The sequence below is a fragment of the Medicago sativa genome, chromosome 8 (genome assembly GCF_051527215.1).
Source record: "Medicago sativa cultivar Bolivia chromosome 8, Bolivia_mono, whole genome shotgun sequence".
Lineage (NCBI taxonomy): Eukaryota > Viridiplantae > Streptophyta > Magnoliopsida > Fabales > Fabaceae > Medicago > Medicago sativa.
Window position 1 is genome coordinate 57203439 of NC_140756.1, and position 14636 is coordinate 57218074.

Genomic DNA, 14636 nt, shown 5'->3' on the forward strand with positions numbered 1-14636 from the left:
CTTTTTATGCCGACATTTATCATTGGAGTTGTTTTCAATGCTTCTTCGTGTTTCTTTTTATCTAAGTTAATTGGGAGACCTATTGTTAATTGGGAAGGCTGATAAAGCCTTCGTTTTTCATCGAATAGAATAGTTCAATGACTCTGGGTATTGTGATTGGAATGAAAGGGAAATAGGGTTTCTAGAAAATGGGTTTGGATATGAGGTAGTGATTCAGAACAAACAATGAAATGGAATTGACAACTCACCACCATTGAAGAAACTCCTCAAACATCACTTACTCATGACAACAACAATGACAACAACCACAGTTAAAGGAAGAGTTTGTTATCCAAGAGCTTGAAAACTTCAATGCTTTCTACCTTGACAAAGAGGAAGAGTTTGTAATCCAATTTCAGGTTTTTTTTAAAACCTTTTTTTTATTTTGTTTGTTTCTATTGAATTATGTAATTGGTAATTAGAAATTTAGAAACTTGTGTTTGTTTGCTCAATTGGATATTTCGCAAAGCTCTTATCTTGATCGAACCCTATTTTTTTACGAAGTGATTACATTCAATTATGTCATTTTCTTAAACTACTATAGGTGTCGTGGTGTAGACGTGTCAGTGTCGTGTCTAGTTTCCGGTTTTGGAACATCATATTTTGTTTTGAAACAGAAATATATACAGTTAAAGGACACGATTAGAGTATTAGTGTACACTGGTTTTACCCTAACATCCAATAAAAATTCACTATTTTGGCACTTTATCAATCAACTTCAAAATATAATCATAATTGTGAGATGACTTGACAAAACAATGGACCCTCGTTGGATGTTAGTATAAAATTGGTTTACATTGATATTGTTTGTCATATGAACTCAATTTGTTACTTTTCGAATCTTATCTTCTGTTATATACCATTTTCAATATGCAACGACAAATATACAACAGAAGGAAAATGGATTGATTGAGTCAACAATCACACTGTTGCGGAATTGAACTGTTTGATATCAGTCTATCAGACGATCCTCCGACTTCGTGTAGTGGAACCTTTTGAGAAGTTGGACTATGAGTCGTCTAATTAAGATTAGACCACATGAGACTATGAGCCGTCTATTGCAGGGAAACTAGGTCCTGAATATATGAAAAGTTACCAATAGTTTGGTAGTGATTACTGAGCTCTTCTTTTTAGTTTTGATCAAAATGTGTCATTGCTACTAGAAATTTGAGTTAGCTATTGGGTTTTGATAAAAAAAAAATCTTGGCTTGATCAAGTTTAGACATATAGATACAAAAAAGAAAAAAACACATGTTTTTTCTTTATTTTCTCCTGTTTTTGACTAGATTAATTTAAAACCTCAATTTGTTTGGGAGTTTTGCCTGGTAACACGCCTACAGATACTATATCGGTTTTTTATGCCTTCTTCAGCAATTATACAGAATAATCTGGTTTGAATGAGCTTGGTTTCTTACAAACTGGTACAATAGCTTTTAATGGTTTAAGTTGAAAGGTTCAATAAATGTCATTCTTCTAATATGTTAGATATCTAAAACTTATGTTATTCAATTAGTTGTAACTTCAATTATACTATATTCTTCAACGGTCTTTCTGCAACCTATATATAAACTTCTCTCGTTTAGTGAATTTTTCTCTCACTACTAACGTAGGATACAGAATCTGCAACGGCATAGCTCACCAAACACATAATTTGATAAATGATTTTCAGGAATGGCTCTAATGAATTTGATATATGCTTTTCCTACCTGTGAAAGATCAATATAAAATATTTTTGATTAATTTCTGGAGAATATCTTTCAAGTATAATGTTGTTTGTTGACAACACAGAGTTCTGTTCCCTTCCTGATATCTATCTGAAACTTGGAATAGGAGCTGAAAGAGAGAATTGAGCGTCTTAAAGAAAAAAGCAGCCATTGTGAAAAGTACACTTCTGATTGTGAATTTAGTAAAGAAATGATGGTCATCAGGAAGGACTTGGTTATCATCCATGGAGAGATGGTGCTCCTAAAAAACTGCAGTTTCTTAAACTTTGAAGGTACAACATCTACTTTACATGTATCGGCTTGATCGAAGTATGACATATGTAGTGTCGACACTTCATATTGAAGGTATAGTCAGTGTCTAACATGTGTGTGCTAGTGCCATGCCGAACACCGTTACATGTGGTTACATTCAATCACTTATATTGTCTTAAGGAAAATGCTAATTTGCAAGAAAGTATGCAGCGAAGAAACACAAGAATAAATCCCACCCATTGATTTAATGCCCACTACCCCATGTATTCCGCCAAATACCTACTGAATCACAATCAATTTGTTTAAGATTGTTCCACATGTTCCTTGCCATTCTTGCACAATTCTTTCGTATTATATAGCAAAGTCCTTCTCTTAAACATCACCTTTATCTGCATGTCAGTGTCGTGCACAGGGCCGGCCCATAGTCCATCGAGGCTGGGCTACGGCACCGGGCCTCCATTTTTTTGGGGCCCAAAATATTTTTTTAAATATTTAAGACACTAAATAATGGTTATATATCTATTAAAAGCAAATAATATCAATCTGCTCAGCGTGCTTCTGTGGCACGGGTAGCTTTCGGTGAGTGAGAGGTCAAGTGTACAAAGTGTAATTTTTAATTTTTTTTTTTAAATGACTTATGTATTTTTTTTGGGGCCCATAATTTAATTTTTTTTGCATCCCTTATAAAACTAAAACGGGGCCTATGAATTTGTTAAGACGGCCCTGGTCGTGCACTGTCGGATGCTTTAGAGTATGACTATGTGGAAGTTGCTACTTTAATGTAAGAGTGTAATTTTTGTAAAGTTTCTTGATATTTTGTCATTCAGATTATATGATTCACATATTTGAATATATATTGTATATGTGTGATGAGGTTTCAGTCAGATAATTGTCGATTTTGACGACGTTAACATATTTCCCCTTCAACAGGACTAATTAAAATTCTGAAAAAGTATGATAAAAGAATCGGCGGGTTGTTGCAACTACCTTTTACAAAAATTGTTCTTCGACAACCTTTTTTCACTACTGAGCCTCTGACTAGGCTAGTTCATGATTGTGAGGAAAATCTTGAGCTACTCTTTCCCCTACAAGAAGAAGTAATTCAATCAACTCATCCAGAACACGAGTCTAGACCACCGGTTTGAATACTGTACTAGAGACATCGTCAACTCTTGGAGAGGAAACTGTGCATTTGTATCGAAGCACTCTTGCTGCAATGAGAGCCATAAAGGGTCTTCAAAAAGCGAGCTCCACCAGCAATCCATTTTCATTTTCTTCTCTCTTTAGCAACCAAGACAAAGATGGTACTGGTGCTGTAACTGCTGAAAACTCGGCGGAAAGTTCTCCGGATACCGTGCAAAGTGAGGAAGACAGCGGTAAAGAGGACAATGACTAACTCTTTTACTTTTAGGGTTAAACTGTTTTTAGCCTTGTTAGTTGAAACTAAATGAAATATTATCTCTCTGTCTGAGTAAAGAGTAAATTACACGTAAATAATGAGATGTATTTTCTTTTAGCATCTAACTTTGAAAGTAGTAATTGAACATTGTCTTTTTCCCTCTTCGCTTGTATACTTTTCTATGATTATTCCAGCGTCGTATTGTGATTATGGGTTTCTGCTCCGACGTAATTAAATTTGCTGTGGTGGGGTTCTGTTTCTGTTTCGGCATGGTAGTTTGGTTCCAGCATAATTGGCCCGTTTCTGTTCAGGCTCCGTTCTGTTTCTATTTTAAGGTTTAGTTGTTTGGTCAGTTTCGGCGTGGTTGCAGTTTGTATCTTTGGTGCGCTCTGAAGCCCCGATACTCCAAAAATGGTGAAGTATCGTATCCGACACGTATCCGATACCGATACGCCACGATACGTCCCGATACGCGTATCGGAAAAGTATCGGGCAATTAATATTAATTTTTTTGAAAAACAATGACCAATACGTGTCGGATATGTCCCGATACGCGTATCGGAGAAGTATCGGGCAGTTAATATTCATTTTTTGAAGGAAAAAAAATGATCGGGGATACGACTAATTTGTACTCCGACACAGCTTACTTATACTCCGACACCTATACTTCTGTCTTACATATTTCCTTTAAAAAAAAAGTAAAATAAAATAATAAGAAATAAAACTACAAGTCTGGCAGCGCTATCAAAATCATATTGTCTCTTCTAACCTAAAAAAATAGGGTTTCTCGTCACCACATAGCAATAGCTATTCTCTCTTCTAACCATTACCACTGATTGATTCTCTCTAATGTTACATTTCTTCTGCTGTTTGTTTTCGATATAAATTAGTGTTAACTGTTAAGTAGTCAACATTAGACAAAGATGTTCTTTTTTTTTTATAGTACTTATGATGTTCTCTTTGGATGGTACTAATGATGTTTAGCTATATTCTATCTAATTTGTGCGGAAAAAATATGTAATTGTCACTTGTTTTGATCATTTTCATTAATGTGAATGTTTGTTTATTATCATTTTTAGTTATGTTTATACATTGTGCACTTATATTATTAATTTTAAATTTAATTTTTTAATAACGTATCGAGGCCGTATCGTATCGGGAATTTTGAAATTTTTCCCGTATCGCCGTATCGGTATCGTATCGTATCGGTATCGTGTCAGGTATCGGGGCTTCATAGTTGGTGCGATTTCATCCAATTGTTTCTCTTGCTTTGTTTTTTCATGATGGGTACACTGATAAGTTATATCTTAGGTTGTTACTCTTTGTTTGCTATGGTTAGTGATAAGCATGTCTCTTCAATCTATTATTGTCCAATTCAAAGGACAAAATTATTCTTATTGGAGCTGTGTAATGGAAAAAAATTGAAATAAAAATTGATGGAACTTCTGTTAAGTCCAAAGATTAGAAAATAAGATGGTAAATACGAGAAGAATTCTGCTCTTTACCCAAACGGTTATGCTCATTCCCAAAGTAAAAGTCCAAAATGCCCCTACGCAACTTAAGTTGAGCTAGTGTATTCTGAGCTTATGTTAAGTTGTGGTCAGAATACACTAGCGCAACTTAACATGAGCTCAGAATACACTAGCGCAACTTAAGTTGCGCTAGTGTATTTCTGTTTTGAATACACTAGCGCAACTTAACTTGAGTTCAGAATACACTAGCGCAACTTAAGTTGCGTAGCGCAACTTAACATGTGCTAGTGTATTTCTGTTTTGTTGCTAATAATACACTAGCGCAATTAAGTTGCGTAGGGGCATTTTTGACTTTTACTTTGGGAATGAGCAGAACCGTTTGGGTAAAGAGCAGCATTCATACGAGAATGCTTTGTTAACATGGAATGTTAATAATTTGAAGATCCTTGCTATGATCAATAATTTTGTTTCTCCATCGATAGACATGCAATGCAACTTGCAAAATATGATACTAAGAATGTTGGGGATCATTTGAAACACTTAAATGTTTAGTCTTATTTTGCAAAACATTACCAGTTGGTGATTGATATTCGTGCTCTTGAGAAGAAGAATAATATGATATTCATGAATTTTATATTGTCGTGTCTAATTACGGGAACAATTGAATTGAAAGTTGGTAAAGCGTACACGACTATAGTGAATAGCAACATTTGGTTCAGTTTATGATTGTTACTTTTTTCGTTGTTGAATCAGTTGTTAGCAGAAAAAATTAGACTCAAATTTCACTCTCATTTGCATTAAACAAAAGAAGGAATTCACCCACCACCATTTGTCTTGTATTTGGTGCTCCTTTTAACAAAGGAAAACCTCAAGGGAGAGTTGATGTTGGTACTTATGAATGTGCCTTTTTGCAAGGAAAAAAGACATTGGAAAGCACAATGCTAAAAATTGTTGAAGTTTGGAAGCAAAATTTCTAAGGCTCTATTGTTCAATGTTCTTGCTAGTGAGGTGCCTCTTTTTGTTTGATGAAACATAAATTTGTGATTTCGACGATTTTCATTTTCTTTTTGTTTTCTTCTTTTCCTTAGTATATACATAGTCTTTAAACACAACTCAGTTGATGGTTGCAGTGTAGTTTGTAGAGACATTTGACATGTTAAGACGCAAGTTTGAATTCACGTTTTTCCACACTTAAGACGTGTGATTCTCGCCACCAAGCTATTTGAAAAAAAAAACATGTTTTAATTTCCCTCTTCCCGGATTTTACAAATAAACGAGTAAAAAAGATTTAATATCATTAGCATTTTCTGTACCCAACTTGTGTCTTACTTTTTTCTCTGAACAAAATTAACTGTAAAATCATATAACTAATAGAAATTTCAATATCATGCAACAACGGAAAAAACCTAAAATTTAGTCCTAGTCTTTTTGTCATTTTCAATTCGTTCTTTAAGGTTCTTGAAGGGTAAGGTTTTCATAAATTGATAATTGGAGGAAATTGACATTTCTCTCTGCCCGTTTTTTTATAAAATACTCCCTTCGGTCACATTTATAAGCAAAAATGTACTTTTTAGGTTCATTGAATACATAATGTATTTGGTCTCTATATTGGCCAAATACATTAAGTATTGAGTGAATCTAAAAAGTGCTTTTTTGCTTATAAATGTGACCAGAGGGAGTACAATTTATCCACCAAACAGAAATCAGAAAATTGACACTTCTCTCTGCACGTTTTTTTATAAAATACATTTTCTTCTCTTTTTTAACCAAAACTTGTAAAATTACAATTTTGTTCCCGGTAAGTATATACTTACACGTCAAATTCCGTTCCCTAACTTTGTAAGCATGTTAGAACATTGTAAGAACTTTCACCAAAAATTTTTGGAGTTTTTAAGTGAGGGACAAAATTTTTTTTTGAAGAAGCCAAGTGAGGGACAAATTAATTATGAATTGTCTAAGAATTTCATAATTATGGAAAATGACAATTAATAATTAATTCGTCCCTCTTTTAAAAACTCTAATTTTTTCTTGTGGAGATTCTTATGATGCTATAAACATTATAGCAAAATTAAGGAATATAGTTTGATCGATGAGTATATGCTTATTTGGAACAAAAGTGCAATTTTGCACTTTAGGTCAAAAAAAAAAAAAATAAGTTGAGGATTCTTTAGAATGATATGAAACTTTGCATATCTTCTCTATAAAAAAAATCAGCTCAAACTTCGATTTCTATGTCGAGATTTTCGTTATTTGTTTTTTGTTGAGATTTTGACGCTTTAAAAATTCACAATTAATTCGTCCCTTGTTCGAAAACTCTAATTGTATATAGAAAGTCATATTTTAACATCGTAAACATACATACAAAAAAATCATGAAAAAAAATTCAACCTCTAGGTCTTTTTTTCTAGATTTTATGTCTTCAAGGAAAATTATGAGGGAAAAAATATGAAGAATCTCAAATTATAAGTGTAGAATCTGTTTTTTTTTTTGCATCGCCATTTTTCCGACTTTGTATATATTACATGATCAATTTGAACAATGAAAAGTTTTATATGATTTTTAATTTTTTTTAACTACTTGATTAGATAATAAATATAAATAAAATAGTTTACATGTATGTTAAAATTAGAGTAAAAAAATACTACACCAAAATTCAGTAAAGTATATAGAAAAAAAATTCATACACATTACAATAGTATAATTACTAAAGTGTCTCCCATGAATATCATGAGCACTCAATGTAATTATTCAACTCTTCGAAACCACATTATCATCCTTGCCATGTGATTCTGATTCCGTCAAAGAATTATTCTCTATGTTAGAGACCAAGTCCATCACAGAATTTACCTTTGCAACATTTTTGTAATCTATCTCAGTTCCATTGACATCAAATATTTTGAAATAAAAAATATTATTTCCTTCGTAACAGAATTCCATGGTATGTTGATCAGTAAGACCATAAGCTGACCCCACTTCAAATCCATATGGGAAAACAACACCATGATCCATAATCATTATTTTCCATGTCCAAAGTAGATATTTTGGATCTGTTGCGTAAAATGGTTCTCGTTCTTCCAACTCATATTTCCAATGATGGTAAAAAAAATTGTCAATCAATATTGAATCCTAAAGTACATTAAAACAATACAACTTGAGACAATGTAATTTATATATCTTGAAGAATTTAATTTGTAAATACTCACAATGTATAATAATTTTCCACACACACGCATCAATCTAATCAAATTTTACTATTTAACTATATCATAATATTACTTACATCTCTAAATATAAAACTTTCTATATCATAATACTCCCTCCGTTCCTTTTTAAGTGTCATTTTTGGAGAAATTTTTTGTTCCTATTTAACTGTCACTTTCAAAGTTCAATGCAACAATAAATGTTGTTTTACCAACATTACCCTTAGTTATTTATTGTGGAGAGAGAAATATATGAAATAAGTTATTAAATGATTAAGGCTATTATAGTAAAAGTATAGATTATTGTATAAGAAAAAGTAACATTTATTGAGTGTCTTGGTTTGTGTAAAATGTTAAAAAGTGACACTTAAAAAGGAACGGAGGTAGTACTAAGTATGTCCCTAAATATAAGAGTAGTGATATTTTAACAACCATTTTGGTACAACCTTTGAGACAACTTTGTTGTTCTCTCTTCTCATTGGTCAAAAACAATAGAGAGAGAAAAAGGAAGAGAGAGAATAAAAACATAATGTGAGTATGAGAGAGAAAGTTGTACAAAAGTTGTACCAAAATGGTTGTACAAATATCATTTCTCTAAATATAAAACTTTATTGACATGGCTTCTTTAAAAAAAATAAAACTTTCTAGACATTTTTCTTTTCCCTTGTTATAAGACCCTTTAAATTTTAGACTACATTAGTTATTTATTTACCAACATACCACTACTTTTGTTTTAATTTTTTTTCTCTCTAATAAAAATATTCAGTGATTCTCTCTTTTTAAGGATACAATTTTAAAACAATATCAATTTTCAATAAGTTTAATGTCAAAACCAATTTTTTTAATTCTTGTGATTTACTCAGTGAGACCCTTAATTTAAGGAGGAAGATCATATTATTTACTAAAACATATACATAGCTATTTAAATTGTGAGATTTGATTGGACGTTTATTTAAAACTATTTTACACGGTTAATGTATATTATGCATAAATTAAATTCAACCACAAAATATACGCAACAAAAAAACTATTGTAAATATGTTCACCTTGTATGGATGAAGCTTTGTTTTGAACTTCCTGGACTTGAGAATAGAAGATAAGGGCGTTGGTGTTGACATTCTCCTGATATTAGTAATATGCAAATATTATTGTTAGATTGATAATATTTGAAATAAGAATTTTATTGTTACAGTAAGTAGTATATTTAGTTCATTTTGTTTATTTTCAAATAAAGAAACTAAAATATCACTGATGTGATAAAATTCAAATTGTGTACTAAGTTGAGCCATAACAAAAACATCAAAGGAAGACAATTCAAGAACAAAATATGCACTCATTATCTCTATACATTTGTATATATATTTTTCTTGATAAAACTAATCAATATATTAACTAAAGGTGTGTCAAGAAGAAGGTTACAACATAGCTATTATGAGTAAAACGTATTCAACCAACAAAATTGATCAAAAAGATTTAACATCACAACCATCAACGGACAACAGACAAAACAAACAGGTATACCAAAATGTTCAACAAAACTCCCAAAAAATACTAAAACATCAACAAATACAATGAACAACATTTTATAATCAAAATCAAATTGTTTTATATGTTCTAAACAACAATTCATGTCCATCATTAACTATCCATTTTTCTCCCTTCTATAACTGCTTAACAATTTTTATATTTACTTATTACATTGCGCTTATAATTTATAAAGAAACGAGCATGTCCACTCATTAGAAATAGAAATACAATATATATTGGGATTCTATACCTAATAAAAGTAACCATTACTAACAACGCATACAAATAATCACTTTAATCATAAACTTCATAAGTATCTTACATCTTGGTCATAAAAAAAAATATAAACAACCAAGACATATTTCTTAGTAACAAATTCATACAAACTTTGAAAAACTCCAACATTGACATTATCATAAAATAAATTGAGAAGATGAACATAACTTATAGTCATAATGAGTATATAATCAACAATATCAATGAGTAATAACACAATAAAAATAGGGAGATTAACAGGTAGTTCCACATGAATTTATTCTCATCATCATGATAATTTTATTTCCACCATTTTTTTGGGAAATTTTTTCTATTCCCAAGAATATTTTATACTCGGGAATAAAATTTAGTAAACTTCTACCAAACATGGGCATGTACATTTCTATCATTTTATTTTCAGAAATCTACGAATATAACTTGAAACAAACGCACCCTTATAGATAAAGATCTTATTTGCACCAGCCTCATATTCGGGTGGATATTTGTAGCATATGATTTAGACAAGTTTATAAATATTTGCAAAGCTAATTGCGGGAATCCTTAAATCTATATTACAAAATACCAAACTTTAACATATAAAATAATTTAAAAAAACTATCTTTGTGCTAAATCAATATATTGATAAAATTCAATATTCAACTTTATTATATTTAGACCCATAAATTCAAACAGAAATTCATTTTTAACAAAATTTAAGAGTTTTATTAAAATATTATAAGATTTAACAACAAATATTTTAGTAATTTTATGTAATAGGTTTCTAAATGATCGAACGAATACCATAGTATTCACTCTCTCTTTGTTAACACAAGTAGGAACAAATACATGATGATTTTATCATTGTGTGTCCATTAAAACATACATATCAGATCTATTCTGAATATCATCAACAAATATCTGCAGATCTAGATCTGACTTTTTTTTTGTACATATACACGTATATGTAAGAACATGAAAAATCATAAGAAAATCTAAGAACATTTATTTCACAATACCAAAGGGCAAAACCCTAAATACAACATAAGCATTCGAAGAAAACGATCGCACAGAAAAATGTAAAAGAACGCATAGGGACGATTTAGAGGATGAAAATAAAGAAACATACCAAAGAATACTCACGAAGTAGATGTTAAGAATTTAGTTGAAACACTTGACACAAAAACAAACAAGCTTCAGTCTCGTAGGATGAACATTGTGTGAGTAGTAATATAAGCAATCTTAATACCTTTTCGTAGGTGATAGCCAATAGTACCTAGCCAACATATAAAACGACGTAGTTTATATAATTCGGCAAAATTCGAATAAAATTTGATAATATTATTTGAGAAATGCTAAGGACAAACTCTCAAACACACTCTTTCAACACACTCCAATAACATGTTGACACATCATCCCCATCCTTTGTTTAATTAACCGGCAACCTGATATGAAATTGAAATGTATTAAAAAATATTGAGAATTATTAATCTTTTTATTTTGTTGTTTAATCTTTAACCATCCATCTTCTCCGCTCACCATCTCACCTAAAGCTTTGAGATGTCGACAAACTCCAAAACAAGGTTGCCTTTTTTCTGCAATATCGAACATTATTCACGAGACTAATCACATGTTGTCTGGGTTTTAACCAAAAAAAAAAACGCAGACCCAACAAACTTACGAAAACGACCATGTTCAATTTCAAGGGGTTCAAGCTTTCATCAATGTCGTGGGGAATGACGAACACATGGCCAAATCCTCTGTTTTGGTTTACTGGGTTAGGTGGCTTCTGGTGAGATTAAAAGTGAAGAAATAGATGGACTGAAATGAAAAAGAACATTTTTTGGTAACGCAAAATCCATTGTAACACGTGAAGCAGCAACACGTTTTGTCTTGTTCACATCTGGTACTATGTTTGGAAAAGCCAAAGAACTATTTGTGTAGAAATTAATTCTTACTAGTACTTAGATCTATCATTAACTTTAACACAACAAAGATGAAGAATAAAAGTACTCTGTTTGTTTCTCATGGCAAATCGGTAGACACCATTGGTGTCTTGGAGAAGATGATACAACAATTAAATTTAATTAAAAATAAAAAAAGCAACAGCGTGTGTTTGTCTTTCAAAACTGGCACAACCGGTTACCAGGTTATGGAATAAAAAATTGGGGTGAGGTGGCTTCCTATTATTGGAGTGTGTCAAAAGAGTTTGTTTCAGAGTTTGTCCTTAGCATTTCTCATAAATTAATCATTTTACCTTAAAAATAGCATAAAATATATTTTACTAAAATGGCCTAAGCACGTGATTTTTTTTTTAGTGGTGTCCGGGTTCGAACCCCAGACTTTGCATATATTATGCATTGTCTCTACCAACTGAGTTAAGTTCATGAGGACAAACATGTGAATTTTTTTAATAATTTAAATAGGTCGTGACCGTATTTTTCTTTCAAAATAGATAAAAATCACGCTAAGATATGGATATTCAATAAAATACATTTATCTTTATATAATACAAAAGCTTACTTCTATGGGCAAAAGTACATGTGGCATCTTCACATTCTTCATCACATTTAATGTTTTCTTATCATCCAATCAAATTGAATTATGACTCATTTGTTTTTTTATCAGCCAATCAAGATGGACAATGACTCATTTAGTTTTCATCAACCAATCAAAATTGATCATGCCATGATTTGTTCCCCTATATATAGACAATTTGTTTTTCATTATTTTCATGTGTCTTCCCCCATCAACAAATCATTATTTTTTTCATTATTTTTTATGTGTTTTGTAATCATAGAAGTTTAATCACTTGGTCGTAGATTATGGGGTGGATTTTCTTTTTTATTTGTATCTAATTGATAATGTTACTTTCCCAGGATCTCATTGGAGAGCATGTGTCTACATTCTACGACTTCAAGATGTTCAACATCAACAATATAATTTTTAGTCAAGACAATGTCTTGCATTTGATATAGAATCAAGATGTTAGAGTTTAGATGCCTTAGGTTTATTGAATATTATTTAATGAATTTATATGTCGATAAACTAATCTCAATAAATTGATTTAGCCTTTATCTATATCTATTTTATGAATTTTTGTCTTGCACAAAAACGTATATTACACATGAACTCTTATTTGATGAATCCTACACATGAACTCTTATTTGATGAATCCTAATTGATGATTTTAAACACATCTTCGGACATGTTAAACATCATCATAAAGGTTGCATACAATTGGTTCACATTATCTAATTTGGACAAACCTTTTCTAATAAGAAGACATCTTAAATCATCATGTTTTACTATGACGGCTTTTCACTTATCATAATTTCTTCAATAGAATGTATCAAAAGGTTCAATCAACCATTGAGCAATATACATACACAATCCTTTAAGTGTCATTTCATCTTATTTATTTGACAATCAATATATGACTTTTTTCTCCTTTAATTTGTCAATTAGATAGTTACTATTAAATAAAAAAAAAATTGTGGGGACTACTAAATAATATTGTTAATTTTGTTATCTACCCTTTATTATAAATATCATCCATTTGCAAGCAATTCCACCCACCATTTCAATCAAAAATTGTATTATTTTCAATCTTTTGTCTCAATGTCATGACTTTTTTCTTTTTGTTTTCTTTCTTTTTTTTCCTTTCTAAGTTTCACGTATTTGGTATTTTTAACAAACCAAAATGATTTATTTTTTTTGAGAAAAAAAAATCCATTTAATATAGTTCTCAAATATAACAAAAAAATGAATTATATTAACACAAAATTTTCATGTATTTTTGTATACTTAATAATTTAACATAGTTCTCAAATATAATTATTTTTGCATTTATTAAGGATAATATAATGATAAAGCAATTTAAGAGTAATTAATATGTCATTTAAATTAGAATGATTATATAAAGGTTAAAATGTGTCATTTAATTATTTAGAATGAAAATGCCTCATTTGATGGATCAGACAGGAAACAGAAAAAAAAAAATTAAATGATAGCGTTAATTATAAGGAAACAACTAAACCAAAAAAAAAATATGGAAACAAACAAATATTGAAGTAGTATATTATAAAAAATAAATGGAAGACATTTAAAATTCAAATAGTTCAATTTTCCTATCTGTATAAAAAAATGAATTATTTGAATCTTTTAACCTTTTAATTAATGTTTTATATTCATTTGTTTTAAGGGAATATTTAATTTACATAAAAAAGGTTTTTGACAAATTCACAAAAAAAAAATTCATTAAATTTTGATTTTTTTTTGAATGGATTAAATTTTGAAATTTATATTTTTATAATTTAAAATAATTATATTTTATGTGTCATTTTAATTGGGTTGATCCAATAAATATTAAACTGTGTCGTTTAATAGGTCAGACAAATAATAGACTAAAAAATAAAAGGTTCTTTAAATAATAGTCATTAATGTGGTAATTTAAATTAAAATGATTCTGTTAAAAGTCTAATTTATTTAGTCAGATGAAAAAATGTTATTTAAATGGTACCATTATATGATATCATGTTTTGATTCACTATTTTTGCTACTAATAATACTAATAATAGCATTCCTAATCAAGATTGGTTTTGCTAATAATGAGTTGACTCAATTTCAAGGGTGTGGATTCAATCTCCGCAATTAGCGTGAAGATCTCTTTGACAAGGGATCTCTAAAAAATTTGTAAGTGCTTATTGAGTCATGAGACATGTCCTGACCTTGATGTGTCCTCAATTTTTTTTATGTAAAATTAAAGTCT

The 14636-nt window shown here is 30.3% G+C and overlaps 1 long non-coding RNA gene and 1 pseudogene across 2 annotated transcripts; one reads left to right on the forward strand and one right to left on the reverse strand.

The window, feature by feature from the left end:
• Positions 1-295: 295 nt before the first annotated feature.
• Positions 296-3539, forward strand: LOC146899820 (SPX domain-containing protein 4 pseudogene; annotated as a pseudogene). The gene is made up of 3 exons (XR_015023217.1): positions 296-322; positions 1870-2035; positions 2946-3539. The product of XR_015023217.1 is annotated as an SPX domain-containing protein 4 pseudogene (transcript).
• Positions 3540-7449: 3910 nt separating this feature from the next.
• On the reverse strand, positions 7450-11134 carry LOC146899821 (uncharacterized). Its single transcript, XR_015023782.1, has 3 exons — positions 10995-11134; positions 9133-9208; positions 7450-8012 (listed from the first exon to the last, which is right to left on the reverse strand). It is a non-coding gene; the product is annotated as an uncharacterized LOC146899821 (long non-coding RNA).
• Between the last annotated feature and the right edge of the window lie 3502 nt (positions 11135-14636).